This window comes from Saimiri boliviensis, chromosome 14 (genome assembly GCF_048565385.1).
Source record: "Saimiri boliviensis isolate mSaiBol1 chromosome 14, mSaiBol1.pri, whole genome shotgun sequence".
Taxonomy (NCBI): domain Eukaryota; kingdom Metazoa; phylum Chordata; class Mammalia; order Primates; family Cebidae; genus Saimiri; species Saimiri boliviensis.
Window position 1 is genome coordinate 95,673,612 of NC_133462.1, and position 10,589 is coordinate 95,684,200.

Sequence of the window (10,589 nt, forward strand, 5' to 3'; positions counted from 1 at the left end):
AGATAATGTTAAAATATTAACACCAGGGCCGGGCGCGGTGGCTCAAGCCTGTAATCCCAGCACTTTGGGAGGCCGAGGCGGGTGGATCATGAGGTCGAGAGATCGAGGCCATCCTGGTCAACAAGGTGAAACCCCGTCTCTACTAAAAATACAAAAAGTTAGCTGGGCATGGTGGTGCGTGCCTGTAATCCCAGCTACTTAGGAGGCTGAGGCAGGAGAATTGCCTGAGCCCAGGAGGCAGAGGTTGCGGTGAGCCGAGATTGTGCCATTGCACTCCAGCCTGGGTAAGAAGAGCGAAACTCCGTCTCAAAAAAAAAAAAAAAAAATTAACACCAATAATATCACTGAATGTTATGAGTCATTTTATCCTCACTACCCAAAATGTGGTTCTTGGGCCAGCAGCATTGTTATTTCCTGGATGCTTGCAAGAAATGTAACCTCTCAGGCTATACCCCAAATTACTTAGAAATTCTGATTAAATGAAGAAGAATAGGCATCTAATCAAATCCTCTGAGTAATTTGTATGCTCTGGACAGTTTGATAATTGCACTTGCAATTATCTCATTTCTTCCTCAATGATACTAAAGATACTCATTTTGTAAACTCGATCTCCTGGTAATACTAAACACTACCCTGCTTTACGTGGAAGGAAACTGAGGTTCGGAGAGGTCAAATGGCTTGCTCAATATCATACAACCAGAAAGAGGGTTTGAAGCTAGGTTCTCACCAAAGCAGATACTCTTAACCACTATGCAGTTGGGAGGCTTAAATAAGATGCTAAGTATCCATCATTCAGCAGAGTACCTGGCCTGCCATAGATGGATGATACATGCTGGTAACCTTCTCTGTTACTTCTCTTTTTCTGGTTATTTTCAGACTTCCAGATGTTCCCTTGCCATGGCATTGATGTTGGTCCACCCTAGATAAGAGGCCCTAACTAAGTTCCTGGCTCCCCCTTGACTAGGGCAGTGATTCTTGACTGTGCCTTGGAGGGAGTGATGTCTGTTTTCCCTCTGGATCCTAGAGGGTATCCTAAAGGGTGTTGCCAGCCCCTCTTCTTCTCTTCATCCCCAATGAAAAGAACTTGATGATGTTTGCTCCTGACCATGAAGCTGGGAATGAAAGCAATGCCCTGATAGGCTGGCTGGCATCTTGTTCTCTTCCTCTTGACAGGTATCATGGATTTTCCTAGAGCAGACATGGGATGAGTTCAGGATTTTCATCCTTTATTTATTTTGGTCCTGGGAGTTGCATAAATGGACTGGTCTTTGTCGAGGGGACTTGTGGTTTCACACTTTATTTTTATTTGGAAAAATAAAGGGTCCTGATTTATAGAGAGCTTATTTCTAAAAAGGATGAGCATGTTCATAGTTAACCAGTTGCCATGGTTTTGGTTTCTCAGTAATAAGTATGTTAAATCATACAGGACAGGAGAATGGTAGAAGGATTGAAAGACAAACATGAAATCTTTTGATAGGTAAATAAGGATGGAGGAAGGGGAGGAGAGTTAGTTTTGTTAAATAAACAGGAGTATAATTGAGTTCCACATTCCTATCATTTCTAGACCCAATTTTTCAACCAGATGTAGCTCAGATCTTATTAGGTGTTCCGTAGAAGACAGAGCAGATCTAGAGCCTGTGATATTCACACCACCTAGTCAACCTTATCTCAGGCTTTAGACGTGAGTACATGGTGAGGAAATGCTTTGGGACAAGATGGAAAACTCCTGGGGCAGCTGGGTGAAGATTATAGTGGATCAGATCATTGAAGTAACTTCTCTCATTTGATTAATATCCTTGACAAGGAGTTTAGGGAACTGATGGTAAGTGTATTTGTGACTACATTTTAGGGAAAGAGGTCTGAAATCAGGAGAAGACAGGAGAATGTGCATACATTCTCTTTGGAGAGCCTATTGTCTGTAACAGAATATATGTTAGTTATTTATTGTTACATAATGAATCTCCTCAAAAACTAAGTGACTTAAACAGCAACAAATGCTTATTATAACACATTCTGTGTGTCAGAAATTCAGGAGTGATTTAGCTGCATGGTTCTGGCTTAGGGTCTGTCCTGGAGTTATAGTCCAGATGTTGGCAAGGACTGCAATCTCTGAAAATTTAAATGAAATTTCTAACGGGACCAGAAGAACCATTGCTAACTCACATAACTGGAGATACTGTCTCTTGGCAAGATGCCTCTGCTCCTTGGACATTCGGGAACCCTTTGGAGTGTCCTGAGTGTCCTCACAACCTTGTGTCTGCCTTCCCTCAGAGCACACGTTTCAAAAGAACAAGAAAACAGCTGCAATCTCTTTTGTGACCTAGCCTCAGAAGTCACATGTTGCCATTGCCACAATATCCTATTGGTTATACAAGTCAGCCATTTTTCATGTGAGACAAAATTATACCAGAATGTGAATACTGGCAGGCGGGAATCACTGGGGGCCATCTTTGAGGCTGGATCTCATAAAAGATAATATATAATTATTTAGGGACTGGGGCAAGTGGGGCATTCTGGGTTCGTAATACTCTCCTTAATTGTGTGATCTTAGATCATTTGGAATCTCTTGGTCTCTGCTTCTTAATCTCTAAAAACATTAGAATGATCTCAAATACTCTAATGCTATGGGATTTTGGTCTGATGGAAAGGTAGAAAACTTGCCACCTGATGACCTCAGTTTGAAGTCCAACTCTCTCTCACTTGCTGGAAGGTCTAACGCAAGTCACTCCCAGTTCTGAAGAATGGATTTTTGATCTGCCAAGTGGGGATGGTCCTGAGGATTAAAAGAGATAATGGATGTGGAAGTGTTTTAAAAATTTAAGTTCTGTGCACTCGTAAGATGTTTTATTTCCTCATAAAAAAGCTGAAGTAAAGGAAGCCAGAAGGAAGTATCATTTTATTTTCATTACATTAAATGAAAATAAAATTACCTTCTACTCTTCAATGAATTATGAGCCCTGGAAACAGGCTCTTCTATCTGCAGGCTAGACTGTGATCTTTTGAGTTATGCCAGGTGGTTATGAGGGAATGTGTTCTCTTTCTGGGTCCGTGAGGGGGTGTAGCTTTAAGGGCAAGAATTTCCCAGTGCCATGCCCTGCTCCCATCTCTCTCCATCCAGGAGATTCAAATGTTTATGTTTGAATTTCACAGGAAGGGGAAGAAACTAAAAGTCAATCACTCCAGAGGAAGTTCTAAGAAACTCCTTCCATTGGCTCAGTGTCTTGGAGAAGGTGGGGGTTTCTCCCAGGATAAAAGTCCATGCTCCCTCACCTGCACTGGATTTCCAACTTTCTGGAATCCCCTCCCACGTGGTAGGAGGTCCCTCTGGGATTTCCCCTCTGGAATTCCCTTCCACACTCTTTGTGGAAGCCTTTCTCTTCTCCTTTCCTTCTCTTTTCTCTACCTAAATAAAATCACCTTTCTGCAACACCGTCTTTGGTCCAGAATTTAACTTTGCAAGCATACAGTGCAGCTGAAGCAGTCCCACTGCTTATTCTTTAAGAGGTTGGAGGTCAAGAACCCACAACATCCAAGAAGAAACCTGGTTATAGTTATTATAATAGAAACTAAAAGCCATATTATTTCACATGTATGCTTTACAACTTAAAAAGAGCTTTACTGACATGTTATTTAGGCCTCTTTTTTTTTTTTTTTTTTTTTTTTTTTGCCAGTATAAAATACCTTGTTTATGAAGGTACTTTTTAAACAAGTAGTTTTTAGAAATGTGAATGTATGATTTTGGAAACTTCATGCTGATTGTTATTTTTAGGATTGCTTATCACCCTCACCCATGAAGTGGGTAAAGTTGGTCAAGTAGATCTCCTCCTTATCTTTCACACATGAGTAATTTGGATCTCAGAAAAGCTAAGTGGCTTATCAAAGACTCAGAGCCACTCAGGATGAATCTGTAAAGGCACATCTTATGTCTGTGGCTATTTTGTTTTACTTTAAAAACTGCTTTAAACCACTGAGGTGAAAATGACAACCAAACTAATCAAAATCATTATTAAATTCTATAAACCCATCTTACGTTCTTTCCTGATGCCAAGTACTAGAGTCATAAAGATGAATGAAATGTGGTTTCTCATCTTGTGTAGCTCACTCACTGGTGGAGATGGCGGATAAGGCTAGACATGCAGGTAAATAATTTCAAGGTAGTATGATACATCTCACTGTAGAAGTTTATTAAAAAGTATGTGCCCTGGGGGAAAAACCAAAGACCAAAACATGATCTTCTGATTGAGGCTGTAAGAAAGGGAGCGGGGGGCCTTAAGCTGTATGGTAGAGGCAGGAAGGGAGTTGTTGAGTAGATTATGCTGGGCATCACACAGTGTGCAGAACTGTGTTAGGGTTAGGGCTAGGGTTAGGGTTAAGGTTTAGGGTTAGAGTTAAATGTTAGGGGTTAGGGGTTAGGGTAGGGTTAGATAGATTTTATTCATAAAACTGCAGGGAAAGAGAGACTCCAGTGTAGAGCTGGGCTCAATTCCAAATACAACCAGAACAAGTGGACATTTTTAGCCAAAAAACAAAATGTAGGCTTGGGGAACATGGATGGATGGAAACTTGACAAGAGGAGACATCAAGTCTGGGAGGATTCTGGCTGAACTGACCTGATGGTATCCTTACCAGAGGCAGGCAGGTAGGCAGTTAGGCATCAGCTGGGGGATGGTGGAGGTGAGGAATTTAATCAGATGCCAGGTATCAGGGGTAAGGAATTCTCTCCTAAACCTTCTTAACAGTACTCCTATTAAAACTCCATTATGCAGGGAAGTACATGACAGGCCTTGTTGGGTAGAAGGCCCAAGAGAGCATGGTTAAAGTTTGGTCAAGCAAAGAATCTTGATTGGTGTCTTGGCTTGGCTTCTTGGAGTTTTCTGGATCTCTGTTTCAATGTCTTTTGTAATTTTTAGAAAACTTTGAGCCATCATATCTTCAAGTTTTCATTCTGACCTATTTGTTTCCTACTTCTGGGCCTCAATCACATGTGCGTTAGTGTGCTTGATAGCACTCAGGCTCCTGGATACTGTTGTTTATGTATTTGGGTTCCATTGTGGGTCATTTTACTGGCCTATCAAATTTCATGGTTTCCTTCTTCAGTCATAGAGCTGACTAATAATCCCACTGAAGAAAATCTTCACGTTTTGCCATGTTTTCTCGTATCTATGGTTTCCTTTTTATCTTTTTCACACAACTTCTTTCTTTGTGCTGAAATTCCTGCTGTATTCAGGCATGTTGCCACCTTTTCCACTTGAGGATATGTTAGTGATATATCCATTTATTTAATTATTAGTTTATTTACTTATTTATTTCTTTCTTTCTTATTTTTAAGATGGGGTTTCACCATGATGGCCAGGCTGGTCTTGAACTCCTGACCTCAGGTGATCCACCCACCTTGGCCTCCCAAAGTGTTAGGATTACAGGCGTGAGCCACAGCGCCCGGCCTACTTATTTTTTTTCACTATTTACTTGTAAATCTTTATTTATCTGTATCTTTATCATAAAGAATCTGTCTCCCATTTTTGGTGTTTGACTGTTGACAGCTTCTGAGCTCCAGCCCTCCCTCTTTCCCTCTGCCTAACATTGGGCCTGGGGATAAGAGAGCCCAGGGTTTCCCTCCTCTGGTGCTTGCAGGAGATTCAAGCCATGTAAGCCCTTCCTGTGCACAGGCATCTTCCCCGGGGGCCATCCCCTGCCACCGTGAATCCTCAGGACTGTTCCGGCTCTCTCAAGCCAGTTTTGGGCCTGCATGGGAGATCTGTCCTGATCTCCCCAGAATGCCTCATTATGTGGGTAAAATCAACCTTTTAACACTCTCCTGTGGCATGTGTTTGCCTCATTCGTTTCAACATGTGAACCAAACTTGGGGTGAGAATCCACCGTCCATAGAGAGTGGCCAGGACAATCTGACAGCAAGTTGCAATATTGGAGTCATCTCTGAGTCTGGTCCTGTTGATTACTGTGTCTGCTGACAGTGGTGTGTGTGTGTGTGTGTGTGTGTGTGTGTGTGTGTCAGTCTCATCACCTCTGAGTCTGGTCCTGTTGATTACTGTGTCTGCTGACAGTGGTGTGTGTGTCGGGGTGTGTGTGTGTGTGTGTGTGTGTGTGTGTCGGTGTGTGTGTGTGTGCGCGTGTCAGTCTCATCTCTGAGTCTGGTCCTGTTGATTACTGTGTCTGCTGACAGTGGTGTGTGTGTCGGGGTGTGTGTGTGTGTGTGTGTGTGTGTGTCGGTGTGTGTGTCGGTGTGTGTGTGTGTGCGCGTGTCAGTCTCATCTCTGAGTCTGGTCCTGTTGATTACTGTGTCTGCTGACAGTGGTGTGTGTGTCCGTGTGTGTGTGTGTGTGAGTGTGTGCGTGTCAGTCTCATCTCTGAGTCTGGTCCTGTTGATTACTGTGTCTGCTGACAGTGGTGTGTGTGTCGGTGTGTGTGTGTCGGGGTGTGTGTGTCGCTGTGTGTGTGTCGGTGTGTGTGTGTCGGGGTGTGTGTGTCAGTGTGTGTGTGTCGGTGTGTGTCGGTGTGTGTGTGTCGGTGTGTGTGTCGGGGTGTGTGTGTGTCGGGGTGTGTGTGTGTCGGGTGTGTGTCGGTGTGTGTGTGTGTCGGTGTGTGTCGGGGTGTGTGTGTGTGTGTGTGAGTCTCATCATCTGAGTCTGGTCCTGTTGATTACTGTGTCTGCTGACACTGGTGTGTGTGTGTGTCAGTGTGTGTGTGTGTCGGTGTGTGTGTGTGTCTGTGTGTGTGTCGGGGTGTGTGTGTGTGTCTGTGTGTGTGTGTGTCGGGGTGTGTGTGTGTGTCGGTGTGTGTCGGTGTCAGTGTGTGTCTGTGTGTGTGCGCGCGCGCGTCAGCCTCATCCTCTCTGAACGCCACACACCCTGCCCAGAGCAGCAGCGCTGGGGCTCCCGTGCCGGTGCCCGGCCTTCGGCCCCCTCCTCTCAGGCCGCGGCGTGGTGCTGAGCCGTCCCGCTCAGAGGCGAGCTGGGCCTGAGCCGCGTCGTCCATGGCGCCCTTCCGGGCAGCACCGGCTCCGGCGCCTCCGGCGTGACCTCAGGTGACCTCGCGTGGCGCCGTCTTCGGCCTTCCCGGTGCGCCCGCGCCCCCCGGCGGCCCCGGGGCTCCTTCTCCTCGGCCGCCTGTGCCCGGCGGTCTCCGGGGGCTGCGCGCCGAGGGCGGGCGGACTCGGTTCCCCGCGCAGCCCCGTCGGAGAGGCCGCGTGGCGGGACCGCGGTCCAGGCGTTCTCGGCGACCGGCGCCGCCTCCCACCGCAGCCGCCCGAGTGGGCGGCGGGTCCCGCGGGGCCGGGGGGGACCCTCGGGGTCGGGGTGCGGCCGTTTCCCGCGTCTCCGCCCGCCGGGCCCCGGGGCAGGGGACGCGCTCCCGGCGCGCTCGGCGGCGGCCTCCCCGACGGGCCGCGCGGGGTCGGGCTGTGCGGAGCGCGGGGTCCGAGTCCTCCCGGCCTGCGGCGCCCCGTCCGCGCGCGTCACACGCGGGGTCCGAGCGCTCCCCGCCCGCGGCGCCGCCTCCCCCGCGCCCGCCCCGCCCCAGCCCGGGCTCCCGCCGGGCCCGGCCGTTCCGCGCCGTCCAGGCTGCTCGGCCGCGCGGACTCGGCCCCTGGGCGGCTTCGGAGCTTCACCTGGCGGCCGCGCGGGCCGTGTCGCCGCCGGGCTGGAGGGACGCCGCGGGGCTCCGCCGTCCCCGGCCGGCCTCTGGTGTCCGCGCCCGCCCCGCGGAGGCCGTTTCCGGGACGGGGAGGCTGACGGTCGCCGTCCCGAGTGCGGAGGCTCCGCGGACCGGCGGGGGGGACTCGGCCTTGTCCCGGGCCCTTCTCACCCTGAGCTGTCCCGTGTGCGACATAGAAGCGCCATCTTTCCCCTTTTCGTGACTTGGACGCTTTGGAGGATCAAGTGAGCGTAAGTGATGAAAAGTTCCCTGTTAAACCCTCAAGTTGAGCTGTGAGTTAATCACTCTGCACATGTCAGGGGTTCCTGTGATTTTCTTCCATGTAGGGAGTAAAAGTCTGGAGAGACTGACTTTCACAGGAATCCAGATCTTATCCGTCCCTTCAGAACGCGGGTCGGTATTTTAAGCACCTTCCTTTACATTTGTTTTTGCATTCATTCCACATACACACTGAAACCTTTCTTGATAAAACACCAATTTGAGGAGCTCACGGATCCCTGACTGAAGCTACAAGCTTCTTCTCTGAGACCTAAGTGTTTTTTTGAGGAAGGACGTGAATAAATAATTAAATCAGTAACAGGCAGGGGTGCTGTGGCTGCTCAGAGGCGAGGCAGTGTCTGGGGGTCTCCCGCTGAAGGTGGACGGATGGTGGAGGTTGCTCTGCAGAGGGAGAAGGAAGGGACGCAGGATGGGACCCTTGGAGGCCCAGGGAGGTCTCTGAGATCCGGGGGAGGAGGGGAGAACCCTGGCAGGCTGTCTGCTGTCTTCAATGGGGATCAGCTTCCTCAGGACTGGACGAGGTCCCGGTGGACTGAGCCATCTGGTGGGCGCAGGGAACCAGTCATTCAGAGTAGGAAATTATCCCACTGCTCTAATCTGAGGCTATGACAGAAAATAAAGAGTGAACCATTATAGTTTTGGCAAATAGTGGATAGCATGCAAGAGAGATTCAGCTGCAAAGGTGAGAGTTACCACTGGATCCATGTCCACATGATTGCCATATGTCCCACCCCATACTGGCGAGCCTGTGTCCAGGGTGACATGTATTCAGCAGCCAGTGTGGCACAGGCAACCACTGTATGACATCCCCCCACTGGCCAGGATGTCCTGGCACCCCCCACATGCCTGTCTGTCTCATTCTTTTGCACCCCAAAGAAGAGAGAGGACCAACGGTTCCCCACTTAATTACACCATGTCAGAGCTTTCTGGAGGCAGGAGCATCTTCACTGGAGATACATCTTCTAGTGACAAAAACACTGAAATGCCTTCCTGAAAATTCTCAGTAAAAAGTGAGGATTCAGGCCACTATTTAACAGCAAAAGAGTCAGGTTCTGGGACAGCTGGAGGCAGTGGTGGTAACTGGAATAACTTTCCAAAGGGAAGCTGTTTTGCGAACGGTCCTTTCCAGTAGAGATGGCCAATATGCTTTCGAACAGTGCCAGACTGGCTTCCTATTGCCCAGGATTTTGCTCTTTAGTTAAAAGGGTTGTCAACTGCAAAGACTTTTCAACTGCAGGATCATCGGGTTCTGAAGAGTCTCGTGGCCTCTGCGTCTCCAGATACATGCTTTCAAACACTGTGGCCTGATGAAACTATGGGACCATTTGGACCTCAACATAGAGGTTCCAGCTTCCTTGGTTTTGATTGTCACCTCAATGAGACTGGTTCACTGAAGAAAGCCTGGTTCATAAAACTTTGCCTGATATTCTAGCAGAACCTTTATCAGGTGAAAGACAAGTTTGTGATGGCACAACGTGTGAATGAATTTTATGGTAATGAGGCACCTGTTGAACACAAAATGAACAGCAGAGAAACTTTGAAAGTGCCAGAGTAGAGTGTGCAAATACAGATATGCCCAGAATTGCTGCAAGAGATTTTGAAGCACTGCTTCCAGAAGTTGCTAATAGCAAACTAATGATTCTGACTGTAACACAAAAAACTAAGAATGATATGATTGGTTAGAGCGAAGAAGTAGCAATTGAAAGAGAAGTTCTTTTAGACAGTGGTGCCAAGGAACTTTGCTATGCTCTTCAAGCTGAGGGATACTGGGCTGACTTTATTGATCCATCATCTGGTTTGACTTTTTTTGGGCCATATACAAACAACAGTCTTTTTGAGACAGATGAAGGCTACTGACATTTAGGATTCTCTGTCAATGACCTTGAATGCTGTAAAGTGATTTGTCATAGTCTCTGGGGTGTCCATGTAGTTGTGGGAAGTGTCTTCACTCATGCAACACCAGACAGCAGTATTATGAAGAAATCAAGTGGAAATTATCAGAAATGTTCATTTATTTGCTGCATTATTTGTATGTAATATTTGGGTTGAACTATAAAGACTGTGAGACTAAAGTTTTTAAAAGAGAAAGAGATGTCTTAAATCCAGAAACCATAACATCAAAGAACCAGCAATGCTCAAAAGAAGCTATAAAATTATAATCAATTTTCATCAGTGTATTCAGTGCCATGTACTCAATTCCAGTCTTGCTGAATCTTGGGTTAGCCGTGTCATGAACCCATCAGTTTCTCAACTAGACTTCTGGAAGCTTCACTGAGTTAAGTGTATGGTCTTAAAGTTATTTGAGCAATATCATCAGAAGCTTGTAACCAGAGTACCTGTCATAGTCTTTTCTCTGGGTCTCAGAGGGAGTCCTGTGTTGGAGACCAACATTCTGATCCATAGCTGATTGCAGGAGCTTTTAGGAAAGCATCAGGCATAAATAATATCTAAATGACAAAGAGCTTGAAATGACTATGACAAAAGATCTGATGAGAGTTCATTATACCACAACTGACAAGGACATTCAATTTTGTCTGTGGCAGATGACATTTAAAATAATTGAAAATATGACTCCTAACACTATACCAGCACATAGCATGGATAAGGAGGACATTGACAAATTTCCAGGAATTTTATAT

General features: G+C 47.1%; 1 pseudogene; it reads left to right on the plus strand.

The window, feature by feature from the left end:
* Positions 1-8,715: 8,715 nt before the first annotated feature.
* Positions 8,716-9,881, plus strand: LOC141581207 (cobalamin trafficking protein CblD pseudogene; annotated as a pseudogene).
* Positions 9,882-10,589: the final 708 nt, after the last annotated feature.